Source organism: Lagopus muta, chromosome 6 (genome assembly GCF_023343835.1).
Source record: "Lagopus muta isolate bLagMut1 chromosome 6, bLagMut1 primary, whole genome shotgun sequence".
NCBI classification, from domain to species: domain Eukaryota; kingdom Metazoa; phylum Chordata; class Aves; order Galliformes; family Phasianidae; genus Lagopus; species Lagopus muta.
The window spans coordinates 50,053,732-50,072,116 of record NC_064438.1 but is presented as its reverse complement, the minus strand read 5'-3'; the positions used below and the strand labels follow the sequence as shown (position 1 = coordinate 50,072,116).

The following is an 18,385-nucleotide window of genomic DNA, read 5'->3' as shown; positions in this document are numbered from 1 at the left end:
TGGGTTACCTGCTGAGGAGCACTACCCACCTATGCAAAACTATCTAACAGCTCACTGTGTTGTTTTAAAGAGTAGGGGCAGCTCCTGAGGGCAATGTCCTGACTCCATCTTGTTATTTGTTTGCTGCAATGCCCATTCCTAAACAACAGGACTACAGTGTTCTGTGACCAACTGATTCATCCAGAAAAACTAGTAAGCTTCTGAAACAGATGAGCAATACTCATTCATGTGTACTGAGAGAAGGGCTAAAGGCTACCACGTGGTGCTGTCAGATTCCTAGCTGCTGTATGTTCCTCAATGACAATCTGTTTTAAGTATGAATATTCTAACAAAACCACTGAGAAATTGTACAGTTCTTTGGTATTGGCAGCTCCCCCATGTCATTAGGCACACATCTCTGGGTTGTAAGCAGTGCATGTGAAAAGTGATCTCACTCTCTTTGTTGTCTGGAATAACATGATATTTCACCATGGTGAAAATTTCACTGTATTTCTTAACTTGAGTATGTGTGATTTGCTTGTTATTTTCACTATTCTTGATTTCTCAATACTGTACTTTTACTTTTGGCATGGCACTTGTCTGGTCTGTGGGAGGAGTCTGTTGGGAATCTTACAGTCAGTAGTTATTTGGACAGAAGGACAAAATAAAGTTTCCTTTTGAGCAAATAAAACCAGTCTGTGTTGAAATTGACGTATAAACAAAGGCAAACTCACATGAATGAAAAGTGCACATGGGATGGAAGTTCAATTAGGAGGTGAAATCAGAACAGCGTGGAGGTCTGTGATAATGAGGTGCCCTCAACTTGATGAGCTTTCTTTGTGTGTCAGCAACAGGTACAAGGGTTGGTGGTAGGAATCAGAGAAACCAGGTTCTCTCGGTTTGCCCAGCTGTGCTACAGGCATAACTGGCGAGCAGGAGCGTTATCCAGCAGTTGCATGCTTGTGGTTGGCAAATCTGGTTGCTGACAGAATTGGATGTGGAAGATAAGGAGTCCTCAAGGAAAAGAGCTGGCAACTGAAAGCATGCTGTCAGAGCTGCCTGCCTGTTCACAGTGCCCAGTAGCAACCACTGAGTTTATCTTTCTGTGCTACTTGTCACAGTCAGCCTGCAGACATCAAAATCTATGTTTGTGAGTTAAATCTCTCTTCCAGTAGCATTTCAGTGATTTACGTTTTCATTTCCATTTCATAAAAAAATCGACCAGGTTCTCTCCAGCTTCCAGCTGTTGTGTGCTTTGCCAGCATCTCCGCCTATACATCATAGCTCATCCCTTTTTGTTTTTTTTTTTTGTGTGTGGTTGTTGTTGTTTTGTTGTTTTGTTTGTTTTTGTTTTTTTAGCTTGTGCAGGTCTGACAAGCAGCACTGTGATGATCAGCAGATAGAATCGTAAAATCATTAAGGATGGAAAAGACCACTAAATTCATCTACTCCAACCCCAACCCATCCCTACCATGCCCACTGATCACGTCCACGTGCCACATCTCCATGGTTCTTGAACATCCACAGGGACGGGTCTCCCCCACCTCCCTGGGCAGCTGTGCCAATGCATTAGCCCTCTTTCTGAGAAGTTCTTCCTAATATCCAACCTGAATCTCCCCTGGCTCACCTTAAGGCCATTACCTCTCTACCTACTGCTATTTCATGGGGGAAGAGGCTGACCCCCACCTCATCACAGCCTCCTTTCAGGTTGCTGTAGAGAGCTATAAGGTCTCCCCCAACCCTCCTTTTCTCCAGACTGAACAATCCCAGCTTCCTCAACCCCTCCCCATAAGATTTGTGCTCCAGGCCCATCGCGGCTTTGTAGCTCTTCTCTGGATGAGCTCCAGAGCTTTGATATCTTTCTTGTAGTGAGGGGCCCAAAATGTCGACTCTTAAGTAGCAAAGAAAATATTGAGTGCTTAGAGTTTCCTACTGCTTTTCCTCTTTTCCCTGGAGGAGTGTGTTGTTGCCTCTGATTTTCAGGTTCTATCTCCAGAACGTCTTTCCTTGGAGATTTTAAGGCTCTTAATTCCTTTCTCTTGTGTGCAAAAACATGTGGCTGCTGAGCTGTTTTTCAGGGGTCTGCACTGCAGCTTGCATCTTGCTTTGCTAATCTCTTCTGCTCGTTCAAGCATGGAGGAGTGTCTTTGAAAACAACAGAGGACATCGCTGGGAGAGCTGGAGTTTGGAGGCAGAGCCCAGGCCCTGCTAGCGATTGTGTTTGTGCTTTTGCTGGCAGATCTAGCAGAGGAGGAGGTGTCCCTGATGTTTGTGCTGAAGGCAAAAGAAAATTCTGCTTTAAAGGCAGAGGAGAATCTTACTCTATATAACTAAACCATCAAAGGGGATGTTTGGCAAGGAAGGCAGTCATATTTGGGAACAAACAGCTAAAGACATGACAGAAATTTTTTTGTCTCCAGTGTCTGATTGTATTTCCCTTACAGATTTACATGTATTGTAACATCAAAGGTATTTGCAGGACACTGCAGGCTGGATAATGCTGAATTTGTACGTTGCAATGTAGAATTTGCTGTTCGGTGTGTTTTGCCTTGAGATTGAGTACAGCTGGTGCAGCTGCTTAATAAAAATACAGGGATTACCTTTTGTTAGGAAGCAAATAATACATGACTGCCATAAGGTGCCAAAATCTTCAATGCTCCAGTGGTTTACAACTCAGATATTTATATTATGAATGTGCATTATTTGCCAAACTGAAAAAAAAAAAAAAGGAACAGTACTTAAAATAGGAAACCAGAAGCAGAAACTTTGTTCTGCAATTTGCACATGCCAAGTATTTTGTATGCTTGGGCTATTACATAAACTAGTAGCAATACTGAAGGAGCTGATAACACACACTGTTTCCAAGAGTGGAAATTTAATTAAGCCTGGCTTTGGCCTGTGTGGATTCTGTGGTGGCTAATGAAAGCTGACTTGAAGCACCAGCCATGTCTCACTGTGCCCAGACACCCACGTCTCACATTGCTAAGTGTCACTGGATTTGGAAGTACCCAGTGGGTTCAGGAACAGATAGATGCAACCGAAATTGCTCACATACATCTTGCTTGTTTAAGAAACCAGGCTGAAAATACCTTGGAATGTGAACCCCTGTCAAACATGGTGTTGATTATAGAGCCCAGTGTGATTTTATTGATATAACGTAGACTTTTCTTTTTGAAAACAAGCCAGGGGACACACCGAAAGCAGAACTTTCTTACAGGAATGATACTGCCTACAACTGTTTTTCACAGTCAGGTTTGGAAATCTCTTAGAACACAGTTATGTCAATGAATGTTCAAATGCACAATAGAAGCAGAATTTTGCCCTGAAGAAATAGGGGGAAAAAATAATCTTGTTCATGTTGATCATCTGGGAGCTTTCTACCTGAAACAGAGGAAATGATCTTCAAAAACATTTCCTGAAATGGGCATTCTCACAGTGTTGAAGGGATATAAAATAAATGCTCATTAAATGGTTTGTGATTCATATCTCTGTCCACATTCACATCTGGGAAACTGTAGCATCAACAGCTCAGTTAGAGTAGGTGGTGATTGTGAACATTTTGGTGCTGTAATTCTTTCAGGACTTGATTTTAGGATTCCAAAATGATTGTGCACATGTTAGAGAGCTCACTAGCGTAAGGCATTATTCATCCTTAGGGAGTCTGGCTTATTCTCGCCCTAGTGCCCTTGGCATGCCAGCTAAGCATTTTTTGCATTAGTAATTTTAAGCACAGTAATATTTCTGCACTGGTGCCTGCTGTAGCCATGGAATAGCTGAATAAATTTTAATTTGCTGCTGTGCTGTTCTCCCCAGATTTCTGTAACTGGTACATCTTCCTTGCACTAGCCATAAAATATGGCATTTCTGAAAGCCACCCACTCTACCTCCTGTACATGCAGAGATGCTCAGGTGGAATACAGTGGCTGTTTCCAGTGTTGTTTTGCTGCACCGCAACCAGAGTTTGTTTTTAATCATTCTCATGAATGATTTACTGTTCTCTTTCTATCATGTTACTTTTTCATTGTTGTCTCCAGCAGGCAAAAGTCTTTCAAGGGGTTCTTTAGGGCTTACTGTATTGTTTGTCCTAGATATTGGGCATGACTTATTCAGAAATGTGTAATAAATACACAGCTCCTCTCGTTGCTGGTTGTTTGCTCAGCAGACAGATTAATGGATGACTCGGTGATGGATGAATACTCAGCTCAGAATGGTTCTCCATTCTGGATTAAGTTGTGGAGGGTGTGTGAATGCAGGTGGGATCTGTAAGGTCAGATATAAATGTGAGCTTATTCAGGTCCACAGAGAAGAACTGGTTTATACCATGGGATGATTTCCCTATTTAACTGAGTCTTTATTGGCAGTCTCTTTGTTCACTGATCCTCATAAGATACAACTTTTGTATCTGAAGATATATACTTGTAAATGCTTATTTTTACTTCGTGAGTAGCCAGTTCTCTTGGCTACTAGTGCCTGCTGTGGCTAAAGAAGGCTTTTATTTTCCCCGTCTATTTGTTTTCCTGGTGTGCTGAGACAAGGAGTGCTGTGACAAGAAGTTTTGATAGTTCAGTCTATCAGCTGTGAAGGCAATTCCCAGTCAGAATTTGCACTCTGGATAATGTTTAGTAGCATACACTTGATAAAACTCCTTTTTGCTTTATAGATAGCTACTGTTGAATCTCAGTAGCAGTGCTGTTCCCGCAGAATCCTGCAGTGAGCATTGATTCATCCAGATGAAGCTTTCAGTGCCATCCTTCGTGGATCCAAGAGCCCTGCCGCCTTCTCTGCAGAGCTCCGAGCAACAAGTCCCGCTGCATTCTGCACCCTGGGACATGTTCAGGTGGACAGGAGGGGTGAGCAGTTTGGCCCATGCAGCTGGTCTGACAGTGTGCTAATTCTGGTGCATGGTGCGGCATATGCTATGACGCGTGCAGACAGATCGCTCACAGTTTGCTCAATTCCTGGAGCAGCAGGGAAACAGGCAAAGTAGCAGTGGGTGCCAAGTCACAATCTGCTAGCTAGATTGCTTGAAAATCAGCCCAAACCTCCTTGCCCACTGCTACAGAGTGTACTGCTCTCTGACATTCTCTGTTTCCTTACCAAAGGTTGTAAAGAGGCAGCTCTGTAGCTTTGGGTTGTGCCAGATTTGCCTGCTGTGTTCCAGATCCACAGTGTTGTGTTTGCTGTAGTGACTAACCTACACATAGCTGCTCAGAGGTCTTTGGAAAACATAGCACTGGAGAGGTCAGTCTCCATGCATACATGGACTTTGGGCAGGACTATTGCACCACAGGCTGTGCAATATATTCTTCCAAGAAAGCTGTTAACAAGAATGAGTGAATCAAAGGAGAGCTATTAGTCATGGGTTTCCCACAGCAATCTCTTTAATGGACTGTTGACTGCTGGATGCTTCTCAAGAACGAAGGAAAAATATTGGACGAAGTGAAGTCAATTTCTTGAACCTTTACTCAGATAAATATGATCCATTCACTCTCTCTGCTTTGGAAAGCTTAGCATGCATCAGTTGTATGAGAGAGCTATGCCAGAGCTGTGAAAAGCCCTGCATGTCTTAACTATTTTCCTGTGTCTTGCATCCTTCTTATTTCTCACTTCTGTTAATTGTCTCAAGCTTTTTAGTGGTTCTGTCACTGCTTACAGCCCAGGCTAAGGCATTAAGAACAGACAACAGGGTTCTGTTCTTAAATCCTGCTTTGAAAACCAAACCTCTTTATAATACATTCCTGGAAGAAACCCCTTTGTTTATTTTGATTTGCCTTTTGGCTGTCCCTGGATGTCCAGTCATTGGCCAGGACCTCACTGGCTGAGTCCCAACACAGAGCAATTTGCAGCTATGTGTAAGTGACTTCAGTTCATTTCGGCCATATCTCTGCGGCATTCCCCAGAGCCAGCCATCTGTGTTTCAGCTGACCAGGGTGCAAGCTGAACTCTGACTTGTCTAGCTGAGCCTGCCAAGAAAAGCATTAGCTAAGCAGAAACAGTGTGTAGCTGAGGGCAAAGGTGAGAATGTATTAAGTATCCACATCTTGACACAGAAAGGATGCAGCTACAATCAAAACAGGGGAAAGGGAACTGGGCAGACGCACAGCCGCCTTATGTGACCCAGGAGTGTGTGCCACACTGCTTACTGAGAAAGGCTTCTTTGTCTCTGTGTATTGTGCCTGCCTGTTGTGGCTGAGATGCAGAACAAATGCAAGAAACCCATCTATGTGGCCTTGATGACATTTTTCTGTTTCTTGGCATTGCTTTGCTGTGCTCAGAAAGGCCTTGAATATGTTAGATTATGTATACATTTCTGCTCCAGCCAGAGATGTTTGTGTAGCTGACTATGCAGTTCCCCTCTCCCCAGTGTGTAGGCTAGAGGGTAGGGAGAGTGAATGCTGTAGCACCTTTCTAAAAAGAGAATTCACTGTCAAATCACAGCTGGGAAACAGAACAAAGAGGCTGAAATTCATCATCTGTTTCATGGAAGGACTGGGAAGCAGAGGTGGGAGGGGAGACCTTTTACCATCATATACTCCTTTAGCACTGGCTGATGGCTGCCTGATTCCTTATCATACAGTCTGACACTCTTCTTCTTGCTGGCCTCTTCTCATTTAGATTAGAGTTTGGCCATGTGACCTGCATTTCTGGATGCTACCTTGAACATCACTGATGCAAGCCTTGCTCAGGCAGAATGCTGTGCCCACGAGTAGCCCTGACAGGGACAGGACATCATTTCTTATCAGTCTTACAGGGAATGGTCTTATCAGAGTTTTTCAATTTCAGCTGGATTTGCACAATCGTTTCTTGTTCTGATAAAGTTTTACCACTTTGATATATTCTGATATATTCTGTCTATTACATACCCCCTCAATGCACTCTGTGGGCTACAAATGAACTGTTCAAATGGTCTTAGCTTCCAGTTACAAGTAATTTTCTTTTCAGACTGTTTTTCATATCTGTTTCTGCACTGGCAAAGTGATTGGACTGTGCTCCTTGAAGCTGTAGGACTGAACATTACAGATGGTACTAGTGTTCTGTATTTCCCTTTTGACAGCATTGGAAAGACTGAATTTACAGCTTGACTTCTGTATCTACCAAATGTCCATTTCACAAAGCAATTTTCTGGACTGACTGGCCCTGATTATTGATTCAGCTGTATTTGGTGGGGTTGTTTTGTGAGCAAAAAGTCGCTTCCTGGTCCTGTAGCGAGCACACGTCCAGCCAGGAAACAGCTTGAGTGTTGGCATAAGGTATTGCACTCTTTTAGCAGTCCTGGCTGCTGATAGTGAGAGGCAATTCTAGCAACAGAGACTGTTTGGACTGTAATGTTTATTTCCTTTACTTTGTTGTCTATCAAAGACAACCTCTGGGCCTGCTGACATGACAGTAACTTTGGTCACTTCTGGAAATTTGAGGTTCTGTAACCTTAAAACTACTCCCTTTGCATGGGAAGGCTGAGATAAGCCCCATGTGTTACCTCCAGTTCCTGGTCTTAGTGGTCTTCTAACTGTGGAGTTTTAAAAGTTAAATAAGTCTCTTCTCTTTAGATCCTCTTCTTTCTTTTCATTCCAGCTTCCTAAGAGGAAAAGCAAATACCATTTGCAGCTTACTGCTGCGCACTACATTTATTTCCTCAGTGTTTTCTTTCAGATCATGAACCCAGCCAACCAACTTCTTATCAATTTGACGGGCTGGAACTGTTGTCCTGGTGACCAGAGTAGCTGCACTATCATCACGTACAGAAGGCAGCAAAGGAGATGCCTTGACCTGTGGGTGTAGCTGTGTGCGCACATGATATGATGGTAAAGTCGCTTGGATACATGAAGATAAGATCCAGGTCGTGGTTTATCTATGTGAAAGATGAAGCAAAACCAAAATGGAGAAGCATGCAAAGTTGATAACTGTAAAAGAAGAAATGAGAATGTGAGTAGGAGTTACAAATGCTCAGTTCTTCTCGGCATCTGGTCTGTGTACCAGTCGTGTAGTGCATTTGTGTTTGAGAGCTGCCTGCCTGCCAGCCTGCTGTCTCTTTGCCTTTTTGTCTTTTTCTACCCCCTCCCACATTTCTCTCATTTCTTAGGTTTATGAACGTGAAAAAGGATAATGCTAGTAACACTTCTGAGTCATGCTTCTCACCCAAGTACACTATTCTTAATCCATTCGTATACACATTCCTGAACAACATCAACTCCAGCTCACCAGTTACTGATTTAGGTGAGTTATCAGACTGATTTGGTGGTGCACTGTCACAGATGAGCTCCTAGTGCTGGCTGCTAGAAAAAAACCCTGCTTTGAATGGCATACAATCCAAATGGAAGACAGAGAACAACAGATGGAAGGAGACAGATAAGGGAGCACAAAGAGACAGTGAGACATCATTACTCAGCACATAGGCAATGGTGTCAGCACACCAGCTGCCTCACAGTTTGGAAAATTTTGCAGGCAACACAGCATGTTCTTGTATTAGTGTAGTGGTATCTTCTGGTTCACTTAGATAATGGCAGCTTTCAGCCATCAGAGACAGTGTGTGACGGGCAACCTACGTAAAACCAGATCCTGGCTTGGAGCTTAATTGGGGGTAAGAGCATATTCAGGTCCTTCACCTGTTGGTTTCTGTGCAAAGCAAGGACAGCTTCAGCCTGTTGGACTCCCAGGTGGGACTTGGCCTTGAGGCTTGTGCACCCTGTGTTATATGTCACTGTGTTGTAGCTGTGGTTGCTATGGGGAGGAAGTTTCCAGTTAATCCCAAACCCAATTAATCTTCCATGGCTAACTGAGAATTGAATAGGGTCAGCTTACTGTAACAGCTTGCCTTTCTGAATACTTATTAACAGGTTGTACCTCCACAGACACTATCAGAGTCCCACAGTAGACCCAAGGGGTATGTTAGTCCACAACATGACTCAGCCTTGTGGCAGAGCTCCCAGAGGGAGATAGCACATCTGTTGGCTGCAGGATCACAGCCCTGCTGACTGAAAGGGAGAGGTTTAAGGCTGTTGTGGGTGGAGCTTCTGTCATGTAAAATTCATCGTGCTCACAGGGCATCTTAAATAAAACATTCCTCTCCCTGAAAAAGACATGAAGTCTTCATTTTGTGCTTAAAAAAAAAAAGGAAAGATAGGATATTTAAAGAATGAGAAGAAGGGAATATAGGGCTGTGTTGTGTGTGTTCCAGTCTGACATGACCCTCAATATGCTCTCACAATAATTTTGCACTGGAATGACCCACGTATATTGCCCATGAGGAACTGTAGTAGCAAGGGCAACATTGCTTTGGCTTAGAAGAGGACTCATGCTTTCTGATTAGCAGAAAAAAATGAGTTGCATTTCTCACCTCTGCAGTAGTTTCATCTTCTGAGGTACCTCCTTGAACTTCAGTGGCATAGTGTGTGATGCTGGTGGATAACAGAGCAGAAGTGGACCAGCTCTCTTGTTATGGAACAGCTGGTAACATGGCTCACCTTACACTTCTGCTTCTGCTTTTTGTTCACCTGCCTGTCTGTGCCTATTGTCCTGCACTCATTAATACTTCTGTTACTTGAATCAGCAGTTTTCCTTGTGATGCTCATAACTTCCCCAGGTATTGTGTATTACTGAAAGTTTGAAGGGACTTGTGAAATTCCTGTGTGTCTTGAGGTAGTAAGGCACAATGATACAGCCCTTCCTTTGTAACATGAGTTCTTCTTTTTATGCCGAGCCTGATTAAGAAGAAGCTATTGTTTGTTCTTGGTACAAAAGGCTCTTGAGATAAATGGGAATGTGGCACCAATAACGAGCTGCATAATTTCAGGAGGGTGCCTGAAATAACTGGAAAGCAGGTTTTGCTATTAATAAGTGCAGTGAATAATTGCAGCCTTCAGTTCTTTTTCAAAGCAGGATTAGTCCACTGGTTTTAACACTGAGATATAAAACGAATGTGTTGGTGGCTGAAAAAGTATGTTTTATTTTTGTATGTATTAATCCCAAAAGAGTGCGGTTACAGAAAATTCAATGCAACTTATGTTTGTATCCTGCAAAGTTATTGCCTGAATCACACAATTGCTCTGGCTAAGGAAGATAAGCGTATGACTTTAAGAAGTAAAATCTGAGCTCTTCAACTTATTGGTTTCCTCCGGTGCATTGACCAGTTTCAGACAGGTTTGACAGATGGAATAATATGAAATATGAAAGTTCTGAAACATTTTGTCAAAATCTGCTCCTGGAAAAGAGACACAATCCACTGCCCAGAGTTAGGAAATGCCTGATTCAGAAGACAGCAGCCAGCAGGCACTCCTCTTCTGCTCAGCCATTCAGCCTACTCCTGGCTCCGCATCACATACAACATGTTACACGTGATAGGTAGTCGAACTGACCCATGTGTGAGTCTTATGTGACAGTGTAGGGAAAAGAAATGCAAAGCCTGAGGTAAAAGAAGTCACCTTTATGGCTTTATCCAAACCCATCGGTTTTTTGGTGGTTAGTTTTAGAATGATGTGGCATCGCAGTGTGATGCATGGACAGCCAACCAGGCAGCTTGTGCTGGCCAGGCCATTTCAGCAAGTTCACAGGATATGTCCAGTGTTCTTAAAACATCCCGGAGTGTCCTGCACGTGATTCTTACTCACCACTCCTGAAACACAGATCTGAGTACCACAGCTGTGCTGTGCTCAGGATGGCATAGCCAGATGTCTGCATTTTCTCATTCATCGCATGGAGGGCACAGCTTGTGCAACCTTATCTACAGTGAATGCCTAATGCTCCGTGACAGCTTGATCTTTACTTGAGAAGGAAATGTTATTTGTAGTTTAGAATTTGAATTGGATCTGGCCCATTCGTCTTTCATCCTACATCGTTTCTTTTGAAGTTGTTTCTTTCTGGAGGAGTCACCAAGACAGTACTGCCAGCTAGCTCAGGAAGGCAGTCTGCCTATGATGCAAGCTCCAGAGCTTGGAATGAATTAGAAAGGACAGATGAAAGCAGTTTTTCCAAATTTGAGTGTACGCAGCATGTTGGTGGAAGTGTCTAACTGTGGGGCTTGCAATACTCTGTTGGCTGTGTTCATCATGTGGTTTCTGCTTTGTAGGCGTACGTGCAGACTGGTTGTTGCATGATGACTCCTCACTTAGAGAATCTAGGGAAATTCAGAGCTTTAATTTGAAGTCGGCATTGGAGACATCCTGGTAATAGAAATAGCTACCTGATTCCCCTTGCTTTCATTTCAGACACCACGTAGTTCTTCTAAGTTCCTGTCTTGACAGTGAAGAGAGAAGGCTGATGCTGCTGTTTGGGGAAGAAGTGGTCAAATAGTAACTTTTGATGTTGATTTCTGGAATCTAATAGTGAAAAATATCAGAAGCTCTAGTCTTCTCTTTTATTAATTAAGAAAGAAATTGGAAAGATGTCTTTTGTTTAGAGCAAAATCCAGTGGGAACAGGACAAAATGAACTGAGGACCCTGGAGGAGAACATAATTTCGTTATCCGTAAGCTTTTGTGAGGAGTCAGGCTTCATAAACAGGAAAGGATCAGGAAGAACTCAAATTGTTCATTACAGCACTCTTGTATTGTGGTGGGAAACTTTGTTTAATGCCAATGTGAATGTCACTGGAGGTAATAGGGAGGTATGAGGATAGTTCAAAATTAGGGATATAATTTTCTGGGCAATATTGGTGGTGGACGGATGGCTGGACTAGATGATCTTTGAGAACTTTTCCAACCTTGTTGATTCTATGAAAATTAGCATGACTTCTGTTTCCAAGGAAGAAAGTAGTTTTGAGTGCTTGTGGATGAACGATCCAGTGTATAATGCAAGAAGGCTCAATGACTGGTACCTGCCTCTGCAAGTCACTGCAGAGCAAGACGCCAGCCCTTGGACTGCCATGTCTGTGGTGTCCCTGCCGTGGAAGCTTCCCATCTCAGCAGCTGCTCGTGCTAAAATGACCTGGAGAGCTTAAAGAGGTATACACAGGAATTTCCTAGTTCCAAACATGTCATTACCTTTTCTGTATTGTATTACTTTAGGCTGATGAAGAGGCACTGAAATATGGTGGTCACATAGATGCAGGTGCTAATTATGGTTACAGCATGTAAACAAGCTACATGTGAACAAAGGCCAGTGCACAGGACTGCATAGTTTTGATATTTTAATTAGCTGTTTTCCTGATGATGAAAACATGTTTGAGATGATTCAGGTGACAGGAAGACCTTAAGGTGTAAATAGGCATCAAAAGCAAGAGCTGACTCAGAATGTTTTAGTTTATAATCAAAAAGTAACAAAGCTCAGGGAGGGTTGTGCTGATTTTAATTCAGTCAAGCTACATGGAGTGAAAGCAGTGACAAAAAAGTAAAACAAAGGCATATTCTTAAGCATAAAGCATAGGGAAAAAAGAAAAAAAAAAAAAAGAAAGATGGTAGTAATGAATATAAAGCAATTGCCGAAAGTGCAAAAGGTCAGTAAGGCAAACCAAACCAACCGCGTCCCTCAGTGCCACATCTCCATGGTTCTTGAACACCTCCAGGGATGGTGACGCCCCCACCTCCCTGCACAGCTGTGCCACTGCATTAAAAAAAAGCCAGGGAACAGAGGGATATAGCAGTGCACTAAAATCTCTCCATCTAACAGCAGTTCAGGATATGCCAAATAATGCCTGCTAAAGCCAGATGCCTTAAATTAGCAATGATAATAGATTACATCAGCAATTTTAGTAAGACTAACCAGATTTCTCAGTTGTTGAGCCAGGCATTTTAAATACTTTGAGACACTCGTAAATTGTGCAGAGCTGGAGAATCATTTTTAAAAGTATTAACAGGACACTGGGGTAATTTGATGATTGATCTCAAGTACAGCTAGACAGCCGATACAGACTTGCTTAATAAAGAATTCGAGAGAATGTGATAGAAGCAGTGCCAATTAATACGGGATTGCAAGGTTGGATGGTAAAGCCATCAGTAAGTTGGCACAAAAGACCTCCAATTTCTGCTCCATCTCCTTGTCTCTCGCTGCCTGCATCCCTGCCTTGCCTTTCACAGCCTCTCAGTGCACTTGTCTGGTTTGCTTTGCTCATGCTGCATGTGCTTTGTTGCAGAGCCTGCTAAGGCATGTGAACTGCAAGGCCTCCTGATTTAGTCTGACTCTGCCCTTTTAAAAAGAGGCCAGAGATCTCAGCAACAAAACCCAAAGAACTAAAACAGCAAACCACCCCAAATATGACAGACGGGAAAACATACAGTGGATCTTTTGGTGCTTTCATAAATAAAAGTCAGACAATCACATGGTTTTCTAAAAATAACACCCATAGTGAGTGCTCCAGTAGGAATAATACTGACCTAGTTTGCATGTTAGCTGTGTGCAAAAAATAAGATGGTGAGGGAAACCAAACTGCCTCGTGATATTTGCAATTGTTGAACCAGATCTGATTGGAGAGGTGCTTAATTAGATGTTACATTCTCATCTCTATGGCTCCTCTGGGGGTCTCAGGGAAGAGGGGGAGGGGATGGCTGCTGACAGGATGGTCCGCCTGATGCTGCTGCTTTCCCTTAACATATCCACTATTTTTCTACTCTCTCATGATGAGCAATACATGAATTTCTGAGTCTGAACAGACTCAGTGCCGGAAAAGGCTTTCATTCAGGCAGAGAATCTAGGTCAGCTGTTCATAAGAACAGATCAAGCCCTCACTGAGTGGAGCGATGGGCCTTCAGCAGGACCTGCTTGGTTTCCTGGCTGCTTTAGTGCACAAGCAGCCCCTTACATTGACAGGCGTTTTGTGGACAGCAGCTCTAGCTTCCTGTCAGCAGGCTGGATGCAGGCAGGGCTGATTCAGTGCGCAGTGGAAAATCAATAGTATGAAGTATTAATTGTGATGTTCAAAAAAATATCTAAGATGAGGCGCTCAGTAATAAACGTCTGTACCTGTGTCCAAGAGGATCTGACTTGTGAGATAATACGTTACAAGGACTGGGCTTAAATTTGGTCTGATTCTGCACCTATAAATAACTGCTTTTACATATGGCATCTGATTACTCAATTGTATATGCAGATTAGATAGTCATTTATATGCTGTCGTCAGTGACAGCAACTAATAGAACTGACAGTTATTTCCAGGCTCATATGGGAATGCCAAAGGTTTTAAATATCAGTCATTGCCTGCTATACATACCAATATCCCTCCCCATCTCTTCCCTTCAAATACGTTAGAATAAATATCACAAGGTACATCTGTTTCCCAGAAGAAGTTGTACTGCTCTATTATGCTATGTATTTTGTGTATGAATACAGTCCAGGTTGGAATTCTGATACATGTGTGTGTGTATTATGTCTGCTCTGAAACAGTGAAGCAAGAAGAAACAAGATGTTAATATGCTTTTTCTCACTCATGCTAATACCTGCAAAGGTGGGAGGCAACTGAATTTGTGAAGGATTCATGTCCCACTTGCCTCTGTGCAAAGTGTGATCCATTGCTTTTTGATCCAGAAGATATCTTACAGCTCTTTGGTTCTCCCTTTGCATAGATCTAAATGGTTATGCTGAGGGTTAGGTTAGTAGGAACCAGGTCTAGAGCCCCGTTCATCTTCTTCTCCCCACCAGCAGATCAGTGCCATCTTCTTTTTCCCAATGTGAAACAGCTTCTGAGCATGAAGGTTTATATTTTGCTAGCGTTTTGTCCACTGTAGTTACATTTAACTGTGAACAGTGTGGTAACAGCGAGCATAGTGAGCATGTAACCACTGTTGGGCCTGAAACCTCAACATTAAAAACTTATGCAGAAAATACCCCTAAAACAATGTTCATTCAAGCAAACAAGCTCCATACAGCTGCCTTAAAATGCAATGATTTTGTGCTGCATCAAGATCAGATACATTAATTCTTCTTGCAATTTCTGCAACTTTCAGATGTCCAAGGCTCTAAGATATTTATTGTTAATTGTTATGTAGCCATGGAGCACATAAACAACACTCCAGCTTGACTTCCTGCTCACCAAACAGATGGGCTGAATTTTTTCTTTGAAGCTAAAGGAAAGAGTCGTGTCCTTAAAATCCTTTGTTGGAATGCGGCCTCGATTCTGTTTTATTCACTGAATTTCAGAAGTCCAATAACATGCGCTGGATATCTCAGGTCACGGCGTTACAGACTGCGTGTTTCTTCAGGATAGATTAAAAACGCTGATTCTTTTTGAAATGTTCTTGATAATTTAGAAACATCCTTGCGGCTTATCTAACTGTGCTTCCTTGAGGATCCCTGCAGCAAGCAGTGGGTGCTGGTGGTGCTCTTGCAGTGAGTGCGGCTCACATGGGTTTCTGTTTCTGGATCTTTATATAGCACTCTCTCTGCTTTGCTGAGAAGCACAGAAGGATGGGATGTGTTCTGGCATTGGCAGCATCACAAATGCCCTTCTCTTTCCTTTCCTGAGCCTGTATCTCCTGCCTCCTCCTGCCCCCAAAGTCTTGCCCACCCCTTGTTGTGGCCATATTTCTTTCTTTCCTGTGGGAGGAGAAGCGGTCAGAAAAAGTTGAAGACTCGCAGAGCTCCCCCCTCACGTAGCAATGCTGAATTTTCTAATGCCGTGTCTCTAAATGCTTTTCTGTTTTTGGAAGGAACACTGTGGTGCAGTGTAAATGTTTTATCACAGTGCATTTGGGAGGCCTGCTTTATTCAGCTTGAACTCATGCTGATGAAAATTTAATGCTTCTCTTTGTGCTCATGCAGACTTCCTCCACAGTGTATTTTACTGAAATGATTTCAGAGGATGATTAGCTCTCTCTTAGGACCATCATGGGCTCCTGCTGCTGTTGCAAACCTATTGCTATATCTTGCTTAAGTTCAGTAGCATAGAGCTGAGAGAAGAGATTGCAGAAATCTTTTAGAACTGACCTTTTTGCAATGTGACATGTCGTCTTGTCTGATATGATGAGCTAGTAGATAAACTAGCTCTGTGCCCAGTGTGGGATAGGAATGGAATTCTTATACAGACTGCCCAGAAGGGGAAATGAGAAATGCTAGATGCTGAGCATCTCTAAAAATGTGAAAATCAAACAACTTCTTTGGCAAGACAGATGCTTCCATATTCTGCAGTCAGTGCAGGTGTGTGGGGTGTTCCTGCCTCTGTAGCCAGAGATGCCTGATGAATGATACATTTGTGAAGGATGGTAGAAGAGATGGCTGAGATTTGATCTTGAGTTAAGATGAAGTTGTGCACAGCTCCTGTGTGACAGGTTTGTTCAGGAAAGCAGTCTGTAGTTATGATTTTTAGCCTCCAGATGGTGTTCGACAGATGTGCCCGTGGAGCTGTGTCAGTGTAGTGCTGGTGAAACACTGGAGACTGGAAATAATAGAATCACTGGCCTCTTGTGGCAGCAGGAAAAACAGGCGAATGAGTTTGGAGTGTGGAAAGTGAATTTTCAGTCCCAAATCTCTGCACATGCTACTCCACACAGGACTGTGGGTGAGCGGGATGTTTTCTTCAAAATTGAACCTAAATTATTCACTGCTGGTGTGAATCTGTGGATCTATGAAAAAATGCACAGAGGAAGCCTGTCAGTCAAAGCCAAATAAAAGATTCAAATAAAATCATTTTAGGCTTGCCTCTGTCCAAATGGAGGCGGAATATTCATACTCCTAACTTCTAAAAAGAGAAACACCTCTGGTTAAAATCATGGAACATCTTGAAAAGAGACGTGGTGGCTGCAATGATGCATTCTTTATCACACTAGCAAACAATATCCATAATTTATGTTTCAAGAAAGCCCTTTCCAAGTAGCATTTAAGTGGTAGTTCTCCTGTACCAAACCTGAACCCTTTTTGGATAGGAAAATTCTTTGGCTGGCTCTTAGGATGACGCTTTCCTGAGGCTCAGTGGCTGTGGCTGGTCTTCTGGGATACAATGGGGCTCATAGCAGTGCAGAGGCTTCTGTAGCAGAGGTATTTTTTTAGTGTCATCACAAGATCTTTCAGGACTTGGGCTTTCCAAGTGCTAGAGTAACAAGGGTGGACTCTGAGTAATAGGAGATAAGGAAAGAAATGACTCCTGTGGGTATTTCCCCTTCACCGTTTCCTGAAGCTTTCTCAGGCAGAGGCCAGGTTACCAGTCCTTCAAACCTCTCCTCAGCCTGCAGTTTGGCACGCGGTGTATATTGCATTACTGTTCATATGTATGGAGCTGTCTGTAGGCAATGGCATGGCTGAGATCCTCTGGGTAAGGACTGAGGGAGTAGCAAATAAAGGAGGTGTTGTGGTGGGACACTGCTATGAGACCACCCAGCCAGAATGATGACACCAATGAATTATTCTTTAAGGAACTAAGAGAGACATCTGGATCTACTGCCCTTGTCCTTATGGGGGACTTCAACCCCTTAAAGGGGACTTGCCAGATGTTAATTGGGAATATCACACAGCTGACATAAACGGGTCCAGGAAATTCCTAAAACACTTTGATGACAACTTCCTGGTAAAGGAACTAAGGGAGCCAATGAGGAAAGGTGCCCTCCTAGCTCTGTTGCTTGTGAGCACCTGGTGTGTGAAGCTGCAATTGATGGCTGTCTTGGCCACAGTGACCATAAAGTGGTCAAATTTAATATCTTTGGTGGTAGGAGAAAAACTGACACCAAAACCTCAACAGTGGATATGAAGAGAACAGATCTTGGTCTGTTCAGAAAACAGTTAGTAAGGTCCCCTGGGAAATTGCTTTTGAAGGCATTTCTGTTAGTGCTGGTCGCTTTCTGAGTACCATCTTCTGAGAAGACAGGAGCCTGCAATTCCTAAATGCTGAAACAACACAGGTGAGGCAGAAGGTCGGCTGGGCTGAACAGGGATCTTCTCGAGCTTAGGTGGAACAAGCAAGTGTATGGCTGCTGGGAGCAAGGTGATAACTTGTTCTGTGTTAACTTGTCATCTATGGAGAAACTCAGAGAAACTGGGAAATAGTCCTCAAATACTTACAGGAAATTCATTGCCTGAGTCCCATGCATGCTGGCCAAGCACAGACTGAAGTGTGTTTGTGCCCTTCAGCTTGGTGCCAGCGCTGGCCTTTTCTGACCAGATCTGCTGGCCCTCTCCTCTCCGTGTGTCCCTGCAGGTGTTGGTGCCACTCTAAGGGCGACAGCCTTCTGTCTTTCCACGCCAGTAATGCAAAACCAGCCACTGGCCTCTGCACAGAAGTGTGAAGGAACATGGAAACTGCATCATGCTCCTCCCTGTATCTGCTATTTCTGCACAGCCAAATATAACCAAACTGCAGACAGAGCCCGAAGGTCTGTCTTAGAGTAAGAAAACTAGCAAGTTTGCTTTGAAATGTTCTGTTATCCCAGCATTTGTCTGAACCTAGACACTCATTTCATGGTCTGAAGGAACAAACTGTTTTTAACCCAGCACTTATTGTATGCTATGCATAAATCCTTCTCCTTCTTTCACTAAAGAGAAGCAGAAGGAAGTTG

At 43.1% G+C, this 18,385-nt stretch overlaps 1 protein-coding gene across 7 annotated transcripts in view; it reads left to right on the top strand.

Moving 5' to 3' along the window:
• The first annotated feature begins 7,187 nt into the window (after positions 1-7,187).
• The window catches only part of LOC125695252 (uncharacterized), a 35,408-nt gene continuing 24,210 nt past the window's right edge, over positions 7,188-18,385 (top strand). For 3 of the 7 annotated variants that reach the window (XM_048949465.1, XM_048949458.1, XM_048949462.1), the window contains exons 1-2: positions 7,189-7,229; positions 7,630-7,902. The gene's annotated coding sequence lies outside the window, so the exon portion shown is untranslated. Of the gene's footprint in view, positions 7,230-7,629; positions 7,903-8,065; positions 8,194-8,415; positions 8,558-9,321; positions 9,427-18,385 lie in introns of those variants that run through there. The other 4 variants (XM_048949463.1, XM_048949459.1, XM_048949461.1 and 1 more) reach the window with 4 other exon arrangements.